Here is a 24,193-nt window from a genome sequence, read left to right as displayed (position 1 = left end):
GCACTATGGAATTGATCTAACACATGTGGATACTTAACGGCCATGTATGCGAGTTAATGCTTTACGTCAGTAATCACCATCAAACTAGTAGAGAGATTATATTGTCTAACAGAAATAAACGTTAGAGACTGTTTTGTGTATTTTAAAATTTGAGATTCTTTCGATTTTTAAAATTTCAGAGACTAGTTTGAATAATTACTAAAAAAAAAACCTTATAGTATTATTTTGGTTCTAATACTTCTATTACATATACCAACTAATCTCTAAAGTAGTCACTCAAATTTACGATTTTTATCATTTTAGTGTCTTAAATATTTAAATGTTATACCTAAGACAAAAAATACAGAGACAGAGATACAAAGACAAAAGAAATAGAGACAGTTTCTAATATTTTTATGCTTTTGTACTATGTTTGGAAGCAATTGACAAAAAATTGTCAAATGTCTTTGTTTTGTATCTAGAAAGATAGATACAATTAATTAAATACATAACAAAAGACATTATGTACCATTTTAATTTTTTTAAAATTAGAATATTTTTTTCGATCAAATCCCATCTTATAATAAAAGAAAATTTTTTTCTATGTCCTTTTGAACTTTTTCGATTAAATCCCAGTTGGTTCAACATTTATTTTCTTCACTTCATATTTATACTCTTCCTTCATTTTCTTAATCCTTCGTTTTTTTTTACTCCACCTTCATATTCTTTCTTCATCTTTTTCGTCCTTTTATCTTTTCCACTCTTACTTCTCTAGTTACGATACCTGTAAGCATAGGATGGAGGTACATTTTAGGGATGATCAAGCTAAGGTAACACAGATGAAGAAAAAAAAAGAGATAGATGAAGAAGAAGAGTCAGAAGAAATAACACCAAAAGAGAATATGAAGCTAGGATTTTAATAAAAGAAGGATAAGTTTTGGTATTTGCAAAATATATTCAGGGTAAAAAAATATTAAAATAATCTCTAATTATGTGACTCCATATATCTTAACTAGAGACTGATACAAAAATTTGATTAAAAAATATGTACAAAAATATATATTTTATCTGTCTTTTAAACTAAATTTAATATGATATTATCTTTTGTCTTTGACTTTAAAGTGCATTCGAATATTATAATATTTTTTATATTTAAATTTTGTTTTTAAAAATTTATCTAAATATAAAATAATAAAAACTTTTTTCTTTCAAAAGTGAAGACATAATCTAGCCTACAAGTAAGGGTGTGTTTGACAAATACCAATGTTTTGAAAATCGGATTGAACCGACCAGTTGAACCGATTTAATTGCGAACCGGCAGTATTAACGGTCTGATCAGTCACTGTAACCAAAGTTTTTATTATGTTTTATGGAAGGAAATATTGAGTTTCTTCTACTTCTTGTGTCTCCTGATGTGCTCATTCGGCTTCATATTGAAGAAGATCAAAGAAATATTCATTCCTTGAAAAATATAAGAGTATTTAATTCAATGTTTTGTGTTACAATAATAGCCAAAAAAATTGACCGTGGGGTTAACAATGGGACTGCTCCTCTAATTTTTAAGCTTTGGGGGGGCGACAACCAGAAAACCAGCAAAAAACTGTTGAACCGGACGGGAACCGGCCGGTTAGACCGAACCAGAACCCGGCCGGTTTACAAAATGGGAAGCTCCTTCGTTTCTTTCTCCCGTTCTCCCTTTCTTTCTTTCAGTCAGAGAAATCACACAAATCCAACCACAAAACCTACACCACCGCCACAAGGAGGGGAATACTGCCGCCGTCCGTCGCACTCAAAGTTCGCCATCCGTCTCTAGCTTCCCTCGTGCTCCAAGTCTCCAACCCCTGTTCGCTGTCACCGATCGCGGTTGCTTCCTCGAGCTCGGCGTCCGTCGTCTTTGTCTGCTCAGCTGCGCTTCCGTCGCCGTTTGTTTGCTGTTCACGTTCGCGTCTTCGTTCGCGTTCTTCACCGTTCGCGTTCACTCGTTGTTCACCGTTCGAGTTCGCGTTCGTCTGGAAGCCACGTTGCTCTGCTTCAAACTCTGCGACCAAGCCGCGTGCTCCACTCAGCTGTCGAACTGCTCTCTGTTGTCCCCGCCGTGAGTTCCCTAAACCCGCCACCAGACAATACACTCACACAACAGACAACACCAATACTCTTCTTCAAACTCTGCAACTTCTGATTTCTACTACAATAAGTAATTTTTTTGATTTGGTAGTGGTTTGGATTTTTTCATAGACTAAATTAAAGTTACAATAGTTATGTTCTCTTCTCTATCACATTGAAATTAAGCTTTGGATTCTCTTATTTCGTTTTAATTTTACCGCACTCAACATGTTTGATGAAATGCTTTAACCATATTTCTGATTGGTTTTATAATTTCTAGCTTTTATAATTTCTCTCGGTCAAGGTTAGTGGTCTGAACTCTGAAATTTCAAATTATTCAAATATGCAATTTGTGAATCTGAATTCTGAAGTTAGTGATTGATTTCTGATATGTTACTGATTCTGTTCTAATATGTGCTTTTGTTATTGATTTGCTATTGATTCTGAAATTGAGTAATGGATTTGTTACTGATTCTGTTCTATGGTCTTATGGATGATTATTTGATTTCTAGCCGTTCTGTTGCTTTTTTTTTTAAATTTGGATTATGATTTATTGATTTTAGTTATGGATGAAAGTATTTATCAAATGATTGATAAATCTTCATGTTGGTTTTTAATATTTAGATATTTCTTTTTGCTATTTAACTTTTGAGATTGTATTTTGATAAGATAATATGGATTTGATTGATGACACTTTGTTGTTGAATGCTAATTTTTTTGTTGAATGCCCTGTTTGTTGCTAAATGATAATTTTTGTTGCTGAATGCTGAATGCTGTTGGTAATGGTGGTTTTGCTGTTGAATGTCCTGCTGTTTTTATTTCTTTGTTTGTTGATGAATGTTGGTGGCAGAATTTAGATATGGTCATGTTGATAATTTTTTGATTTTTCAATGTGCTGTGGCTTGTCTTTAATTTCGTATCTGGTTATGGATATTTCTTTGTTTTGTAGTTGCTGGTTTTGCTTTGATTTGTAGTTCCTGGCTCCTAATTATTGCTGGTTTTGCTGGCTTTGTTTGTTGCTGAATGTTGGTGGCGGAATTTAGATATGGTCATGTTGATAATTTTTTGTTTTCTAGATATTGTAATTAACATTAACATCTGAAGAACATAATCCGTAAAATAGCAAAAGGAAGAAGAGAAGAGATTTGGAGTGCAGTAGACTAGCGGTAAAAGAGGCTGAAGGGAGAAGCATAAACCCCAAACCCTAAGAGCGAGCGTGAATCGGAAGAAAGGATGACGGTGCATTCGATAGTGATACAGAAGCTGCTGAGCACGAATGCACAAATGGGGCGGAGAGTGGCGGCGCATCACCTGAAGGAATACACTTATGGCATGAGGAACAAGATGGCAATCATAGATTCGGACAAAACCCTGATATGCATGAGGAGCGCCCTGAACTTCATGGGGTCCCTTGCAAGCCGCAACGGTCGGTTCATGTTCATCAACACCAACCCTCTCTTCGACGACATCTTCCACCTTATGACCACCCGTGTCGGCTCCTACTCCCCCTCCACCAACTCCCTCTGGCGCACCGTGGCTTCCTCACCAACAGCTACAGCCCCAAGAAGTTCCGCTCTCGCAACAAGAAGCTTGTGTTCGGCCCCACCCAGCCCCCCGACTGCATCTTCATCCTCGACACCGACTCCAAGTCCTCCGTCATCAACGAGGCTCACAATCTTCACATCCCCGTCGTCGCCATTGTCGACTCCTCCATGCCCCTCCATTCATTCTCCCGTGTCGCTTATCCCGTTCCCGCCAATCCTTCTGTCCAGTTTGTCTACTTGTTCTGCAACCTCCTCACCAAGACCCTCCTTCTTGAGAAAGAGAAGGGCAAGCTCAAAGAAGCAGCACCTCTCCAAATTCAAGCAGGTGAGGCTGCGAAGATCGATTTGCCAAACCTCGACGTAACTGTCTTCCCCTACGCCACTTTACCTCCCTTGTCTCAAGGTAGGCCATCTATTTTCTCTACCGATCCTCATTACTGTCTCTTGAAAATTGGAGCTCAGCGATTTTCTCATTGGTAGCAGATATGGAAGAAACTAAGAAGCTTTTGGACAAACTTGTTGTTTTGAAGTTCGATGCTGCCTCACCAAGAGATATGGGTTTGGAAGGCCCCAAGTAAGAGTCTTCTTTTGCTGTTCGTATAATGCTCACTTCATTTAGGCAATCAAATTGAATAGACCTTCTTTTTAGGAGGGCTTCGTTAGCCTTTCTCTGTTTCTCCCCCAACATGTTTGATGTGTATATTTCCTCCGCCTGTTGCTGCTGCTTTTAATTCCACATTTCACGCTTTACACCGATGATGTTTTCTTCCCTGTGTAGATCTGCAGTTGGTATTTGCAATGGACTTACATTTCTGGATTTAATAATTAACCAGATTCAGGTGAGCCTTCAGACTTCAATTTTTAATGAGTATGGTAATCACACATGTTACACGCTTAATACTCTCCTTAAATTATTCATTACATCCCACTTCAACCTTTTATCAATAGTGCAGATTGAGCACACGTCTCACGGAGTTGAAGTATATCCAGCTTTCATATTTGTTGCTTTTATTTAGGGTTTTAATTTACTGTTGCCTTTGTTTGTAAGACCCTATACTCCAAGTATGGATGCAAGGTTCCATTGCTTCTTTTGAGCAAAGATGACACCCATGACAATACTCTAAAGGTGAATTGCCATTTGGATTTCGATATCATTATTTGATTCTGCAACCTTAGTTATTACTTATTATTAAAATCTTCAACCTTCTGTTCAGGTGTTGGAAAAGTATCAGGGATCAACTGTTGATGTACAGAGGATTAAGCAGGTTTGAATGTGTTTCATATTTTTTATTAATTGATGTTATTATGTGATTTCTGATTATCAATGCATCACATGTATATAGGGTGAAGGTGAAGGTGAAGGTCTAGAATTGGAATCATTAGCCGGACATTACAGCAAGGAGGAAGTGTATGTCATCCTTACAATACCCATGTCTGAAATTGGATTCTATATGTTCACATGCATGCCTGTAGACTAAGAGATTTAAACTTTCAGCAGAAATTGTTTTTGGAGATTCTAATAGTATTCAGATTAACATTACCATTACCATTTCAGTAGTACTTTCTTTTATAACAGTAACTTAAATTTATGCGAAGCTTGTCTTTCTTGAATTTGTTTTGTTGTGAGCAAAATAGATGTAGTTGATTTATATAAATCTACAAAAATACGTCCAGCTACATATTATGTTCTACCTGACATCTTGTGAATTTAGTTTGCCATGTAAAAGTGCTTGTAACATAGGCTTTTGTAGTTTCTTTATTTTTGATACCATGATATAGTCTGCCTTCACGTGTCATACGATGTGGGATTATAGAAGATATTTAAGTATGGTTTCTTATAAAATATTGGAATGACAGATTGAATATTATTGTCATGGTACACTATAGTACCTTCTTAGGGACTTGGGTATTATGGGGTGTCCAACGTCCCACATCGGGTAGTAGGCTGGATTAAGGTGAATACCGAATACTGATAGCCGATAGCAAAGTGGCTACCCCTCGGTCAGTGTTGATAGAGTGATATAAGTGATATCAGTGGCTCTCCAGGGGTAGTTGAAGGGCAGGGGAGATGCAGTGATATCAGTGAGATATCACCCAATTTCCCATTATTGGTTATTATTATTCAGTAAAAGAAGGTAAAACAAAGATATCAGGTATTCGAGAGACCTGAATCTCTCCTAGAATCTGATCCTATCTTTTGTCTCTAGTTTCCCATCCCCTCTCACTACTTCCCACAACCCTTTACTGTTCCCACCTCGCTCTCATAACAGAATGCCCACTCTCCTGCATTCACTTTCCAACTAGGCAAGTTAGTTATAAAACCCACCCTAGCCCATCTTTCACTCAATTAGAGTTAGGTCCCTAGTTTCTAATTAGCTATGTATATAACAAACCATGAGTTTTATGATATTACTTCAAACATATATTTGGCTGTAGCTATATATTACAGATGTTAATATTAAGTGGTCATTAATAGAAATACAAAATTATCAAATGCTCCAATTATCATTATCAATAAAAGCGTAAATTGGAGAAATTTGGCAGCATTGATATTCCAATTTATTGAATTTTATGTTCTGCAATGAGAAAGTTGGATTACATGGTAAATACTTTAATGTCTTATATCAATATGTTAATTTTATATTTCAGAGGACATCCTTTTTATAACGGTGATATATTTCGTTCTCTGATGACTAGTGGAACCCTTGATTTTTTACTGTCACAGGTATGAACTTCCTTTGCAGTTGAGCACTCTTCCTTCTTTTGTCCCTATCCTTTAAAATGTATGAGCAAGATCTGTAGGAACTTGGATGGAATTACTTACAACACAAGGCCATAATTAAAATGTGTACATATATGTGTGATGCACTTATATCGTTTGTTACTTGTTGACTAGGTTTTTAAATAATGTTTTCCAGGGTAAGGAGTATATCCTTTTGATCAACAAGGATAATGTGGCGACCGTCATTGATCCAAGTATCCTTATAATCTTTATTTTTGTCACTAAAATTATTTCATGCAAGTCACTGCTTCTTGACTAGCATTTAGATTCAAATATTTTGATTGCTGTCTACCTTGACTGCATCTTGTAGATATACTAAATCATTTGGTGACAAATGATATTGAGTGTTGCATGGAGGTACAGATTTATGTTCTCATTATTATGTGTAAGACTACAACTTCCCTTTTAAGGTATCGGAGTTTCTTGTCTCATGGCTTTTCTCTCTTTCCAGGTGACACCAAGCAATTCATTTCATTTAATTTCAACTCCAATGAATTTCAAGGTTTATATCCTTTGCCTTCAGCCTTTCCTGCATACATCACCCTCTTTATTATTTATGCTTTGTGCTAATTATTGAATACGAGATCAGCAAGCCTGTGAATTTTTGGGTAATTAACTCTCTTAATCCTTGGGCTATTCTAAGATCTAATCTTGTGTGCTATTTTCCGATTAAGTTTATTTCTGAGAATTTTTCATTATCATTGACAAATTTTTCAATGAACGTATATGTCCAAGGACCTTACAAAAATTTTGTAAATTTAGGAACTTACTCATAAATTTTCAAAGTTTAAGGGCTTATTATAATTTTCGCAAAATGTTCGGGGATTAATAGATTCATTAAGCGTATAATTTATGCTAGTTTAAGCGTTTGGTAATATTCTGTATCATAGTTGAGTTGAAACATACACACACATATTCTGATTTAGATCTTAAGTTATAGGAATCACGACCTACTGGTTCTTATCAAATGCTGATAAGGTTGTTGAGGTAATTTGGCAGCTGCTAACCTGTAAGAATATTGTTGTAATTTCTGCAGCTTTGGGAAATTGCTCAGAACCAAACCAAACATGTAAGTTGTAAATTCTGTTTTCCAGATAATCACTGCTCAAAATTACCTTGTTTTATTTTATGAGGTTGTCCTTGATGTTTTTATGTTGTGATTCTGACAAGACTCGTGGGAATATTATATTATATTCTAATTTTTCCTTTTGTTGGTCTATATCTGCTGGTTCATACATTGAAGGAAAATTTCAAACTAATAGATACAACAAACACGTGAGTCAAATGCTGGTTCTTTTTGTGCAATCTCTAACCAAAATTTACAAAGTGTGATAATTTGTTCTATCCCCGTGTAGGTGGGTGAGTTTAAGTGCCATTAAGAGGCTTGTTGACTCGCATAAACTGAAGCAAAAGAAGTCCTCAGTTTTGAAGGTACCATTCCCTATCTATCATTACCCTTCTGTGATCTTCTGTAAAATTGAATTCAAGGGTTACTGCTTGCACAAAAATGACCATGATAAAACACTTGTGCAAGAAACAGCAGATGGATCAGTAATGCAGGTATATGCATAATATTGTTGTGTTTATTTGTAGCTGCTGCTTCTTTGTTCCTATCCTTTAAAATGTATGAGCAAGATCTGTAGGAACTTGGATGTTCATTTGTGGCTGCTGCTTCTTTGTCCTTAGAATACATGCTTTGCTTTTTTGACAAATGTTTGCAAGGCACCTTCTATGTGCAATCCCACATATCCTTTGATTGGAGGTAAGGAAGAGGTGGACCAGGTCACTACGGAGTTAGAATATGAACTACATAGGCTGATTGGCTTGTAGTACACCTGTTCACTGATCCTTTGGGCTCTGCACCAAGAAATAAATTTTAGACTGCATGTTGATAACACATGCCTTTAATGATGCAGGTTCTGTTGTATATTTTTAGGATTTACTGACTTATGATGTGTATGTGACCGTGTATATTGAATCTCATTTGTATTGTATTGATCTGTAAGGAATTAGTACTGCTAATGCTATGCACATATGCACAGTACCATTAAGTATAATGTAATATTTGAGTTAACAAGCTTAGTTAGAGTGGATACTAAATTGTTGGTTGATTTTAGACGCCTTATGCTCTAGTGGCACCTGTCTCTCATAACTGTCTTCCTAAAAGAAAATGATTAAGAAAGAAAGCTGCTGACTGGTATTACAAGTTGTTTTCTGCTAGATATGAAGTTCTTAGTTGGTCTTTTAAGTGTAGGCTTCTTTGTTTGGATGCCAGTTCTTCGATAAATTGATTGGTGTCAGTGTACCTGAACCACGTTTTCTTCCCCTGGATGCAACGTCAGATTTACTTCTGCTACAGGTGATTCTGGCCTGATGTACATGTAATTTGTACATTCTGTTACTCAGAAGCATACTTTGTTCTATTTGACTAATTTCCACTCTCCCCAAATATGTATTCTTGCAGTCAGATCTTTACACATGTAAAGAAGGTGTCTTAACTCGTAATCCAGCTAGGACTAACCCTTTAAATCCTGTGATAGATCTGGGACCTGAATTTCAAAAGGTGAAGATGATATACTGGTTTCTTGTCATACCTTTGCCTAGCTATTCCTTTTTTATTATGAATCTTCTGTTTCATTCCCAGGTTGGTGACTTTCAAAGTCGCTTCAAATCCATTCCAAGCATCGTTGGTTTAGATAGTTTGACCGTGAGAGGCAATGTGTGGTTTGGAGCTAATATTACTTTCAAGGTATAATAGATATTATGTTTTCTCTTTGGCATGATATGCGTGTTGGATACATAAAAAATTGCATTTGATTTTGCAGTGCAGTGTGTTGTGCTGTGTGTTTCATAAAATCACCCTCCCACCCCCCGGGCCCCTTCTTTTTTCAAAATTTAAGAAAAAACTATACTTTTTCTTTTTTCCATGTTTAAGTGATAAATGAATCATGGAGTTTTGGTGTATATAATGCCTCAAAATCTTATATATTTTATATATTTGGAAAGGGCAAGTGTTATGACTAACAATTGCTTTTTCTGTGACACACCTGTCAGGGGCAAGTGGCTATTACTGCAAAACCTGGCTTGAGACTGGAAATTCCTGATGGGGTGGTGATTGAGAATAAGGTAGTCGCTAATTCTGCTATGGACTTTTTGATTGAGAATAAGGTAGTCGCTAATTCTGCTATGGACTTTTGAGTTTCTTTGTTCTGTTAATTACTTTTTGCTGTTCTGCAGGAGGTCATTGGCCCTGCAGCCATTCAAGAATGAATGGTTTATCAAATCTACTAGGTTTTGTTTTGAGTGAATACAAGACTATAGAAGCTTTTATTTGAACCTTGCTAGCTTTTCTGTTTCCTGGGAGCTAAGGTTCAGAAGCAAATGAGCTTGCATTTCTCCTTTTGAGCATCGCAGCAGTGATGAAATAACGCTAATTGGTTTGTATCCTGTAATTTTTGGGACAAGTCTTGATCTCAGTCGAAACAAGGAATAATAGGTATATCATCAATTTTTCTGGTCTTTTTGTCTTGAAGACGATTAAAATCATACCGATATTCCATTTTACCAATGAGTTGCAGCATACAACCCTAATTTTGTTATTGTTCTTTTTGTTCTATCTTCCTGCGCGCACTCAACCCCAGGAAACCTTTACATTTACACCATATATTAAATTGAGTGAAGAGTAAGGTGGTTAAACTTACGAGTTTAAGTAAACTCATGGAGCTGATTTAGACTTGATTCGTAAATTCGTACGAGTTTACTATTACGCATTTTGTAAAAAATTATATATATATATATATATATATATATATATATATATATATATATTTTGTGATAAGAATGGGACGTGGGTGTCCATTTCTATGTGGAGCTCATATTCTCAAGAAGGAATAATCTTAAATGAACGTTGAAATTAAATCCTCCAATACATGTATAAATAGAGGCAAAAGAGAAAAACACAAGCAAGTAATAAATCAAAAATCGATTCTCTCTTCTTTTACTGAGCAATATTTCTCTCATTTTAATTTATCCCACTCTTATTTTATATACATTACATCATATAATATTAAGTGAATAGATAAACTTCTTATATTATAGTGAGATACGAGTATATTTATATTTCTGTATTTTATATTTATTTCTCTTTCTTATTTATTTATTTTACAACACGTTATTAGCACGAGACTCTGATCAAATTTTTAGGAAGGCTCAAGTAAAATTTTCATTATGTCGAAACTTTCTCATCTTGAATTCAACGTTCTTGATATATCTTGAAACAATTATTTATTATGAATACTAGATGTTGAAATTCATCTTGATTCAATAGATCTTGGAGATACCATTAAGACTGAAAATAATGCATCCCAGAAGGATAAAGCCAAAGCCATGATTTTTCTTCGTCATCATATTGATGAAGGATTGAAAAATGAATATCTCACATTAAAAGATCTTGAAGAAAGGTATAATCATCAGAAAATGGTGATACTTCCTCAAGCCCGATATGAACGGAATCACTTGCGTTTACAAGATTTTAAATCCATAAATGAATATAATTTTGCAATGTTTTGAATCACCTCACGAATAAAATTATGTGGGGAAAAGATAACTGGCCATGATATGTTGGAGAAAACTTTCTCAACCTTCCATGCCTCGAATGTGCTCTTGCAGCAGCAGTATAGAGAAAAAGGGTTTAAAAAATATTCTGAGTTAATTTCTTGCATTCTTGTTGCTGAACGCAACAATGAATTACTTTTAAAAAATCATGAAGCGCGTCTAGCTGGCGCCGCCCGATTTTCTGAAGTAAATGCGGCAAATCATTACCCTAGAGGAGGTAAATGACAAGGTTTTAATAACAAGAAAAATTATGGAAGGACCTTTTCAAAAGAGAGGATCTCACTAGAAATGGAATAAAGAAAGAAATATCGGGCAGAATAAATCAACAGAAGATAAGTGTTCCCGTTGTGGTAGAACGGGCCATTGGTCACGTACTTGCCGTACCCCAAGGCACTTAGTCAATCTTTACCAAGCATCTTTGAAAAAGGACGACAAGGGAAAAGAGTCAAATTTCGTTTCAAATGATGCTGAAAATTCCACTACTCATTATGATGTATCTGATTTCTTTGAGGATCTTGAAGGAAATATTGGTCATTTGATCAATGATGGAATAGTTTAATGTGTGAGATTGTTAAGTATTCACCTAAAGAACTTATTATTAGGTTTTATTTTCTATGTATTTAAGTTTCAAATATGATGTATATAAATAATGAAATATTAATGTTTATGAATTTTGAAATCATTAAATATGTCATGTTTTAAAATAAAATTTTAGTATATGACATTATTTTTATGTGCAGTATTTCTTAAAAAAATAATTCCGATCAAGTATTCAATTTAACTGTGCATACTACTCATTTTATTATTATTTGTCTTTGAAGAGAATGGTAAGGATATGCAATGAAGATGTATGCCTTGCGGATAGTGTAAGTTCGCACACTATTCTTAAAAGTGATATATATTTTACCCATCTAATGCCAAAAGAAGAATGTGTTAATACTATTACTGGCTCAGGCAATGTGATAGAAGGCTCCGAAAGAGCTATAATTTTGTTTCCTGGAGGAACAAAATTCATAATAAATAATGCACTATTGTCTACCAAGTCTCGAAGAAACTTGTTGAGCTTTAAAGATATTCGGCGAAATGGATATCATATTGAGACTGAATGAGAAAAATCATGAGTACTTATGTATCACAACTCATGATTCAAATAAGAAAGTTATATTAGAAAAATTACTCTCACTTTTATCTGAGTTATATTATACCAAGATTAGTGCAAATGAATCACATGCCATTGTAAACTAGAAGTTTACTAGCCCAAATGAGTTCATAACTTGGCACAACCGATTGTGTCATCCGAGAACAACCATGATGCGGAGAATTATTGAAAACTCCCTTGGACATTCACTAAAGAACCAGAAGATTCTTAAAACTAGTGAATTTTATTGTGATGCATGTTCTCAGGAAAATTTAATTTTAAGGCCATCACCAACAAACATTGGATTTGAGTCCCCTGAATTCCTAGAAAGGATTCAAGGTGATATATGTGGACCTATTCATCCACCATGTGGATCTTTTAGATATTTTATGGTCCTAATAGACGCATGTTCGAGATAGCCACATGTGTGCTTATTATCTTCTCGCAACCTGGCGTTTGCGAGATTACTGGCTCAAATTATTCGATTAAAAGCACAATTTTTAGAAAATCCAATCAAAGCGATTCGTCTTGATAATGATGGTGAATTTACTTCCCAAGCTTTTAATGCTTATTGTATGGCTAATGGAATAAGTGTTGAACATCCAGTAGCTTATGTTCACACACAAAATGGGTTAGCAGAATTACTTATTAAACTCCTCCAATTAATTGCTAGATCCTTGCTTATGAGAACAAATCTCCCAACCTCGGTCTGGGGACATGCTATTTTACATGCCGCAGCACTTATTCGTTTGAAGCCAATGAGTTACCATCAGTTCTCTTCTATGCAGTTAGCATTTGGCCAGCAGCCAAGTGTTTCCCATTTAAGAATATTTGGGTGTGTGATATATGTTCCCATTGCACCACCTAATCGCACTAAAATGGGACCCCGAAGAAAATTGGGGATATATGTTGGATATGATTCTCCCTCTATAGTGAGCTATCTTGAAATACAAACGAGAGATGTATTTAAAGCCCGGTTTGCGGATTGTCATTTTGATGAATCAAAATTTTCAACATTAGGGGGAGATAATAAGCTTCCTAAAAAGAAACTTAATTGGAATGCATCATCCTTGATGCATTTAGATCCTCGATCAGGGCAATGTGAACTAGAAGTTCAAAAGATTATACATTTGCAAAGAATAGCAAATGAATTGCATGATGCATTTTCCGATACAAAGAGGATAACCAAGTCGTATATACCAGCGAAAAATGCTCCAATTCGAATTGATGTTCCAGTTGGACAAATTGCCACCGAAGCAAATACACGCCAGAAGGGTAGCAGGCATGTCGATTCTAAAGACAAAAATTCTCTTAAGAGAAAAGAGGTAAATACTATTCCTGTTGAAAAAGACATAGTAGAGACACTTGCAGTTATCCGAAATTCTGATATAGTTTTAACGGCAAAAGATGTTCAGGTACCTGAAAATTGTGAAAATGACGAGATCTCGATAAATTATGTCTTTACAAGAGAAAAATGGGATCGAAATAAGATAATTGTCAATGAAATATTTGCATATAACGTGGCATTAAATATCATGCATGAAAGTAAGGATCTTGAGTCAAGATCAGTCAAAGAATATCGACAAAGGGATGATTGGCCAAAATGGAAAGAAGCCATGAAGGCTGAGTTAAACTCACTTGCAAAACATGAAGTCTTTAGACCTGTAGTTCGCACACCAAAAGATGTAAAACCTATTGGATATCGATGGGTATTTGTGAGAAAACGAAATGAGAAAAATTAAGCTGTGCGCTACAAAGGCCGACTGTGGCACAAGGTTTTTCATAAAGGTCTGGTATAGATTATGAAGAAACGTATTTCCCTGTAGTGGATGCGATAATATTGCGTTATTTGGTCAGTTTATCTGCATATCATAAACTGCATATGCATTTAATGGATGTGGTAACAACCTATTTATATGGCTCACTAGATCAGGATATCTATATGAAAGTCCATGAAAGACTAAAGATATCTAAACCACCAATGAATATTCGCAAGGGTTATACTCAGTCAAATGGCAAAGATCTTTATATGGTCTGAAATAATCTGAACGGATGTGGTATAATCGTCTAACTGAGTATTTGGCCAAAAGTGGATTCAAGAATGATGATATTTGCCCATGTGTTTTCATAAAGAAATCTACATCTGGATTCATTATAATTGCTGTATACATTGATGATTTAAATATCATTGGGACTCCTGAAGAGATTCCAACAATTATAAAAACTCTAAAAGAAGAGTTTGAGATGAAAGATCTTAGAAAGACTAAATTTTGTCTCGGCCTACAGATCGAGCATACAAAAAATGGGATCTTTATTCATCAAACAACATACACAGAAAAGATCTTGAAAAGATTTTATATGGATAAGTCACATCCCTTGAGTACCCCAATGATCGTAAGATCTTTGGATGTGGAAAATGATCAATTCTGCCCTAAAGCAGAGAATGAAGATATCCTTGATCCTGAAATACCATATCTTAGTGCTATTGGAGCACTAATGTATCTTGCTAATAATACACGACCCGATATATCATTTGCTGTGAACTTACTAGCAAGGTATAGTTCCTCTCCAACCAAAAGACATTGGAGCGGAATCAAGCAAATATTTCGATATCTTCATGGAACGGTTGATATGGGATTGTTTTATCCCTATGGATTCAAGTCACAATTAGTTGGCTTTGCAGATGCTGGCTACTTGTCTGATCCACATAAAGGGAGATCACAAGCAGGATACCTGTTTACATATGGTGGAACAGCTATATCATGGAAGTCCATGAAACAGACGATTGCTGCAACATCCTTTAATCATGCCGAAACACTAGCGATTCATGAAGCAAGTCGCGAGTGTTTTTGGCTCCGGAATTTGATCCAATATATTCTGTCATCATGTGGACTGATTGATCATAAGATAGCTCCAACTATCCTGTTTGAAGATAATACAGCATGCATTGCTCAACTTAAAGGCGGATATATTAAAGGTGATAGAACAAAGCATATTTCTCCCAAATTCTTCTTCACTCATGATCTTCAAAATCAAGGGACAATTGATGTCTAACAGATCCGCTCAAGTGACAATCTACAGATTTATTTACAAAGTCACTCCCAAAATCCTCCTTTGAAAGATTGGTACATGAGATTGGGATGCGCCGATTTTGAGACATTAAATGATGTCGACAAGAGGGGGAAACTGTACTCTTTTTTCCTTGGTAAGGTTTTTCTCCCATTGGATTTTTGTTGACAAGGTTTTTAATGAGACAGTCCCCATCGCAAAGGATATTGTACTCTTTTTCCTTCACTAAGGTTTTTCCCACAGGATTTTCCTTTAGTAAGGTTTTAATGAGGCAATAATCCTAAATGGGCATCCAAGGGGGAGTGTTGTGATAAGAATGGGACGTGGATGGCCATTTCTATGTGGAGCTCACATTCAAGAAGGAATAATCTTAAATGAACGTTGAAATTAAACCCCCTATACATGTATAAATAGAGGCCTTTGCCTATGAGAAAAACACAAGCAAGTAATAAATCAAAAATCGATTCTCTCCCTTCTTTTACTTAGCAATATTTCTCTCTCTCATTTTAATATATCCCTCTCTTATTTTATATACATTACATCATATAATATTAAGTGAATAGATAAACTTCTTATATTATAGTGAGATACGAGCATATTTATATTTCTATATTTTATATTTATTTCTTTTCCTTATTTATTTATTTTACAACAATATATATACTTTACTTCTTTAAAACACATAATAATTTCAACCACAAAACACGTAATAAATTAAAATAGTATGTTAGAATACATTCAAATTTTCTACAAGTATACATCTAGTTTAATTTAGAACACAATCAAAACTTCATAAAAATTCCTCCATTGATAGATTTTGAACAATAATTATACTTTACTTTTTTATGGTTGCTATGAACATCAATTTCATTATTCCATCTTATATAACTTTTATTTTCACTTGCATTTTTTCTTCTAGAAATAGTAGGTTTTTTTTCCCAATGTGAAGGTAATTGCATTATTTTAAGAAAGTGATACAAAATTCAATGTGAGACCAAAGAAATAGTAGTGGGGTTCTCCCAATTGAAGTCATAAGTGACTACAATAATAACTAATAAACTAAAGAAAGAAAAATACATTAGAAAATTAGGAAATTTGTCTTCTATTCATCTCCTGGCAAATTTTTCTTGCTGTGTTCGAGATCTGTTGGACAAGAATTTTCTCATTTTCAAACACTTCTTTATTACGTACTTTCCACAATGTCCAACAAAGAGCAGCGAAGATGTTGAATGCATTGTCACCTTCTCTCCCATTTCTAGCACCTAATAGTACCTGGGTCCACTACTCCACAATAGGGGAACCACTTTTCAATGGCTGCACCAGCTTCAAATCAACTGCTCCCCGTAACTCTCGAGCAGGGTGATGCGTGAGCATTTTATCTATATTTTTCTTGTGAATTTGCACTTGAATTGTTAAGTTTAATCAAGAATTAATCACCTTTAGCCACTATGAATGCTACTTTGAGTTGTTTTCAATTTCTATTTATTTCAGGTAGAATTCGGATGGATTTGACGGAGTTTTATAGCAGAAAAGGAAGAAAGCGAATGATGCTGTTAACCCCGACCTCTTTGCACTCAAACAGAAATAACTTCAGTTACAGAGGTCCAATTGACGTAATTTCAACGGCATTGGAAAGCTAATTTCCAGAGCTTTCCAACGATATTGCAAATTTTCTTCCATTTGATTCGGCCTCCTCCACGCTGAACTTGAGAATCTCCAAGTTCAACGTGGACTCAAAGAAAAACCAACGAAGAAGCCACTGTCTCCTCCACGCTGAACTTGGAAATTCTCAAGTTCAGTGTGGACTCAAGAAGAACGCCAAAGGAAACACTGCCTCCTCCACGCTGAACTTGGAAATTTCCAAATTCAGCGTGGACCTTAATGAGTCCAATGGTCTCCACGCTCCTCAAGCCCTGCACGGATCAATTAAATTAATTTTTATTTAACTTTTATTATTAAAATTAGGAAAAGATATTATTTAGTTTTATAAAATATATTTTACATTTATTAGGATTAGGAAAATCTCTTCTCTTCTACCTCATTCTGCAATTTACCTGAATCCTAGTTTTTCTCTCTGAACCATGAGCAACTAAACCTCCACTGTTAAGGTTAGGAGCTCTGTCTATTGTATGGATTGATACTATTATTTTTCTATTTTAATTCATGTACTGATTTATAATTCAAGAATTGTTTTCATTCTTTATCTTATGAATTTGGGTGGAACAGAAGTATGACCCTCTTTTTAATTGAGTTCTTGTATAACTTGAAAAAGCTCTTTACTTGAACAACAGTTTGAAATATTCTCCTAAATTTCTAATTATCTGGACTTAACGGGATACGTGACATACAATCCTCTTATATTTGGGTAATTAGGATTTTTGTGGCATATAAACTAGAATTAAACTTCACCCTCTAATTGGAATTAAGTGACCAAGGAATTGGCGGTTGATGAATTTTAGAGGAGACTAAAAAGGTCTAAGGAATTAGGATTTAGTCACATATAGTTTTCCATGAATGAAATCTTGCATGATTAAAATAGTTAGTCAGAAAAATCAATCCGGAAAATAGATAACTCTGAAGCCTTAACTGTTTCTCCATATATATATTTTTCACTACTTGTTTTCTGTTTGCTTTCTGATATTTTGAATTTACTGTTAATGCTTTTGAACACTCAAACACTATTTTCTGCTTGTCTAACTAAGCAAATTACTTAACCATTGTTGCTTAGTCCATCAATCCTTGTGGGATCGACCCTCATTCACCTGAGGTACTACTTGGTACGACGCGGTGCACTTGCCGGTTAGTTTGTGGTTGTAAATTCCACACCAAATTTTTGGCGCCGTTGCCGGGGAAAAATATATATATAGAAACAGTTAAGGCAAGTAAACCGGAATGATTGTGATTGACAACTACTGGTTGTTTGATTTTTTGGATTAGGCATTTTTACTTTAATTCATTTAACTTATATCTTTAAATTTAAAAAAAAATATTTAGATTTATTTAATTTAATTTTTTTCTCTTAATTTCTGAAATTAAGTTTGGTGTCCCCTTAGTTGTTTTATTCTTCCTAGTATTTTATTTATTGAGTTTAAATTTTACACTCCTTTTGCTTATTAGTTGTTTTATTTTCTTAATTATTCAGTTTATTTTCTTTATATTATTTTTCTTTTATTTTGTTTTTGTTTATATTTTACTTTATTTTTATTTTTTTTATTATTTTTATTTTTCTTTATGTTCTTTTTTCTTTACTTGCCTGTTTACCACATGTTGCGTTTAATTCTGTTTGGTGTTTTGTGCTAAGAAAAATAATGGAGAGAGATCACATGGGTTACTACTCACACCCAAGGAGTGATTCATATTATTATGGATGGAGAAACTACTCGGATTTTGGTTGGCAAGGTCAAGAGGAAAAAGATTTCAATGTCCCATATCCTATCCATTAAGAACCACCATCTTCATATTCATATCAAGAACCACCATTTTCATATTCATATCAAGAATCACCATCTCCATATTCATATCATGAACCACCATCTCCCTATTCTTACCAAGAACCATCCTCTTTTTACTCTTATCAAGAACCATCACCTCCTTCTTATTCATACCAAGAGCCACCATCTCCCTACTCATACCAAGAACCATCCTCCTCTTTTTATTCATATCAAAAGCCACCATCTCCTTATTCATATCAAGAACTATAAGCTCTTGAGCTTCTCATGAAAGAATTCATACATGATATAAGGACAAGTGTCAAAAATGTAGAAAAATATGTGCAGTTCATTATCAAGCCCCAGGAAGAGAAACAAGCAAATTCCTTTCCAAAAGATATAATGCAAGATCCTATGAAAGAAAGTGAGAGAATCAATCAAAGGAGTTCATACTCCAGTGAATTAGAGAATTTTTCACCCTCATACATGGAAGAAGAGGAAGATGCAAAAACAAAGGAGGAAGATGCACAAATAAAGGAAGATGATACACAAACAAAGGAGGAAGCCATGCACACTTCATGCATGCACATTCCAATAATTTCGGAGGAAGCCATACAAGTTCCTATAATTCTATGCATGTAAGCTCTTGAGAAGAAAAATCTGAATGCACTGCCCACATTTGAATTGAAGTCTTCTCCCCCAACACTTAAATATACTTTCCTTGGTCCTAATGAAGCAGAAAGTGGCATATAAGGTGAGTTTATTGAACCACCAATTCAAGAAATTCTTGATGAAGGGTACACTCCAACCATCACACAACACCCAAATTTTGAAATCAAAGAAGTGAAGGCAACCAAGGAAAGCACTGAAAAGGGGATTGTGACCAAGAAACAGAAGAAAATATCTTTGAAGAGAAAAGGTCAGCAAAAAACAATCCAACCTCTACCCTAACAAGCAAGGTAAATCAAGTTAATCACGATAAAAGAAAGCTTATTAGGAGAAATTCAAGTCCAAGGGCCTAAGCTTCACCTCTCCCCCCTTGGAGTCATTTCTTTTAACCAACTGGAAGAAGAGGAAGAAAATTCAACAATCAAGTGTCAAGCTAGTGACATTAAAGAAGTGCTTGTTGGGAGGCAACCCAACTACTAGCATCCTTGGTTTTGTAGTTGCTTTGGTTTTAATTTTATTTAGAGTCGAGATCGAATGCATTTAGCAGAGTATGCCCAAGGATTTGAGCACCACTGTCTGGGAGTAACTGAAAGAAAAATTAGAACATAAAGAGAATTTCCCAATTAAGTTCTTGTGGTGTTTTTGTGTCAAGTCAATTTTGAGACAAAACATTTAAAGTCACGGCTAGGCTCAAGGTGCAAAGCACCAACGAAAAGTGAATTAAAGTAAATTTGCTGTATTCAAGGATTAAACTGGAGTATAAAGATCAGGGAATTCATAATATAATCCGGATTCTAATTCCGAATGACAGTGACAGCCCTCTGATTCAAAGGAGAGTGAGATGCCAAAACTATTCAGAATTGTAACAGATAAACCCCACTTTAAGGAGAGACATGAGGATAATTGAACTCTCACTTCGCATGCAAATTCACATCTTGATCAAGTACTAATTTTGGTTGCTTGAGGACAAGCAACAATTCAAGTTTGGTGTTGTGATGCGTGAGCATCTTATCTATCTTTTCCTTGTGAATTTACACTTGAATTGTTAAGTTTAATCAAGAATTAATCACCTTTAGCCACTATGAATGCTACTTTGAGTTGTTTTCAATTTCTATTTATTTCAGGTAGCATTCAGATGAATTTGACGAAGTTTTATAGCAGAAAAGGAAGAAAGCGAATGATGTTGTTAACCCCGAACTCCTTGCACTCAAACAAAAATAACTTGAGCTATAGAGGTCTAATTGATGTGATTTCAGCAGAATTGGAAAGCTAACTTCCAGAGCTTTCCAATAGTATATAATAGTATACCCTTTTCTTTCATTTGATTCGGCCTCCTCCATGCCGAACTTGAGAATCTCCAAGTTCAACGTGGACTCAAAGAAAAACCAACGAAGAAGCCACTGTCTCCTCCACGCTGAACTTGGAAATTCTCAAGTTCAGCGTGGACTCAAGAAGAACGCCAAAGGAAACACTGCCTCCTCCACGCTGAACTTGGGAATTTCCAAGTTCAGTGTGGACCTTAATAAGTCCAATGGTCTCCACACTCCTCAAGCCTTGCAATGATCAATTAAATTAATTTTGATTTAACATTTATTATTAAAATTAGGAAAAGATATTATTTAGTTTTATAAAATATATTTTACATTTATTAGGATTAGGAAAATCTCTTCTCTTCTACCTCATTCTGTAATTTACTTGAATCCTAGTTTTTCTCTCTGAACCATGAGGAACTAAACCTCAACTGTTAAGGTTAGGAGCTCTGTCTTTTGTATGGATTGATACTATTATTTCTCTATTTTAATTCATGTACTGATTTATAATTCAAGAATTGCTTTCGTTTTTTATCTTATGAATTTAGGTGGAACGGAAGTATGACCCTCTTTCTAATTGAGTTCTTGTATAACTTGGAAAAGCTCTTTACTTGAAAAACAACTTGAAAACATATTCTCCTAAATTTCTAATTATCTGGACTTAACGGGATACGTGACATATAATCCTCTTATATTTGGGTAATTAGGATTTCTGTGGCATATAAACTAGAATTGAACTTCACCCTCTAATTGGAATTAAGTGACCAAGGAATTGGCGGTTGATAAATTTTAGAGGAGACTAAAAAGGTCTAAGGAATTAGGGTTTAGTCACATATAGTTTGCCATGAATTAAATCTTACATGATTAAAATAGTTAGTAAAAAAATTCAATCCGGAAAATAGATAACCCTGAAGCCTTAACAGTTTCTCCATATATATTTTTCACAACTTGTTTACTGCTTGCTTTCTGATATTTTGAATTTACTGTTAATGCTTTTGAACACTCAAACACCATTTTCTGCTTGTATAACTAAGCAATTTACTTAACCATTGTTGCTTAGTCCATCAATCCTCATGGGATCGACCCTCATTCACCTGAGGTACTACTTGGTACGACCCGATGCACTTGCTGGTTAGTTTGTGGTTGTAAATTCCACACCACAGGGTCGCACCATCGAAGGTAGTGGATGATGGTTTCCTGGATTAATTTACATCTGGGACACAAAGGTGGAGTCGATTGGAAATGCTAGTGGATGAGGCTCAGTACAGGTAATCTTTCATGCACAGCTCTCCACAGAAAGATTTTAATCTTTGTTGGTAACTGTAAGCCGCAAATTTTTTCTCCAGCTTATTGGGTTTTGTATGATTCCCGGTAGCTGATCGATCGGCTCATGCGCAAGCCGTACGCAACCACATATCCAGATGCCACATCATATTGCTTTTTAGAGTTTAAGGCCCAAATTAGAGAGTCCTTGCTGTTATTATTCAGCTCTATAGAGAGGATGCGAGTTCTTATTTAAGGGGAAAAGATTAATTCGATAAGCTCTCTGTTCCATCTTCTTCCTGTGGTCAGTAAGTCAGCAGAGCTCCTAACCTTAACCTAGGAGGTTAGTGACTCATAGCTTACAATGAAAGGTTCGAATGTAAAAGTGGGTGAAGAAGATATGCTGGAGAGATCCTAAACATGGTTGATCTTCTCCTATATATGCTAATCTAATGACTAAGAAGTACAAAAATATGATAGAATGGTCTTGTAGTGCAAAAATCCACCTCTGAGACCCACTTGGTGAGTATTTGGGCTGAGCTAAGGGTGTCTTCACGTGTGGTACTTCCTCTTGGGTGTTGAACGCTGGCTTTGGACTCCTTTTTGGGCGTTTGAACACCAGTTGCTCCCTTTTGGGCATCCAACACCATGAACGGGGTAGGTAGCAGGCGTTAAACGCCAGTTTTAGGCCTTCATTTCCAGAGAAAAGTATAAACTACTGTATATTTCTAGAAAGCCCTGGATGTTAGCTTTCCAATGTCGTTGAGAGTGCTCTATTTGGACTTCTGTAACTCTAGAAATTCTCTTTCGAGTACGTGGAGGTTAGAATCCGACAACATCTGCAGTCCTTTCTCTGTCTCTGAATCAGACTTTTGCCAAAGCTCTTTAATTTCAGCCAGAAAATACCTGAAATTATCATAAAGCAGACACACTCAGTGGAATCCAAAAATTTGAATTTTGTACTAAAACCTATGAAAATATAATAAAACTTAAACAAAACATAGTGAAAATTATATGAAAATGATGTCAAAAAGCGTATAAAATATCCGCTCATCAGAACACCAAACTTAAGCTGTTGCTTGTCCCCAAGCAACCAAAAACAAGTAGGGTTAAAAATAAGAGAAGGATATAATAAATCTCAGAGTTCTCAATGAAGCTTAGTTTCAATTAGATGAGCGGGATTAGTAGCTTTTTACTTCTGAATAGTTTTGGCATCTCAGTTTCCTTTGAAGCTCAGAATGATTGGCATCTTTAGAAAATTAGAATCCAAATGATATTATTTACTCTCCTAGTTCAGTTCTTTTTTATTGTTGAACACAACTTCTTTTTATTCTTGGCCGTTACCCTAAGCACTTTGTTTTCTATTATTACCACCGGATACATAAACGCCACAGACACTTAACTGGGTAAACTTTTTCGGATTGTGATTCAGCTTTCCTAGACTCCCTAGCCAGTGGTGTCCAGAGTTCTTAAGCACACTCTTTTTGCTTTGAATCGTGACTTTAACTGCTCAGTCTCAAGCTTTTTACTTGACATCTTCACACCACAAGCATATAATTAGGGGGAGGAGTTCATTTGAACTTTTTAGGCCAAGATTTTGTTTCTTTTAGGCCCTCCTAACCATTGATGCTCAAAGCCTTGGATCCTTGCTCTTGCCTTTTGGTTTAAAGAGCTACTGGCTTTTTCTCTTCTTTTTTTGCATTCTCTTTGCTTCTTTTTCTTTCTTCTTTTTTCGTTTATTGCTTTTTGCTTTTTGCTGCTTTTTCTTGCTTCAAGAATCAATTTTTGAATTTTTCAGATTACCAATAATATTTCACTCTTATCATTATTCTTTCAAGAGCCAACGTTCTTTAATTCCAACATCAAATATGCACTGTTTATTCATGCATTCAGAAAATAAAAGCAGTACCACCACATCAAAATAATTGAACTATTCTTAATATTAACTCGAAATTCAACTATCTCACTTTTCTTTTTCAAATAAAATTTTCTTTTAAGCAAGGTGAGAAATATATGGAATATTTCATAGCCTTAAGACATGAATAAAGATAATCATGCACTAGAAATAGAAAATAAGATATAACACTTGATGGAAAATAGAAAAAAAAAACTTAGGCAAGGTGATTAAGGGAACGAGACCACCTTAGTGACGGCGGCTACTACTCCCTCTAGTGAATCCAATGGAGCATTTAAGCTCCTCTATGTCTCTTTCTTGCCTCTGTTGTTCTTCCATCATAACTCTTTGATCATCTCTTATTTCATGGATGATAGTGGTGTGGTCTTGATGCTCCACC

The 24,193-nt window shown here is 35.2% G+C and overlaps 1 pseudogene; it reads left to right on the top strand.

Moving 5' to 3' along the window:
- The first annotated feature begins 2,351 nt into the window (after positions 1-2,351).
- On the top strand, positions 2,352-9,993 carry LOC112711381 (UTP--glucose-1-phosphate uridylyltransferase-like; annotated as a pseudogene).
- Positions 9,994-24,193: the final 14,200 nt, after the last annotated feature.

The sequence above is a fragment of the Arachis hypogaea genome, chromosome 9 (assembly GCF_003086295.3).
Source record: "Arachis hypogaea cultivar Tifrunner chromosome 9, arahy.Tifrunner.gnm2.J5K5, whole genome shotgun sequence".
Taxonomy (NCBI): Eukaryota; Viridiplantae; Streptophyta; class Magnoliopsida; order Fabales; family Fabaceae; genus Arachis; species Arachis hypogaea.
Note: the sequence above shows the minus strand (reverse complement) of the source record. Positions and strands in the feature narration are given on the sequence as shown.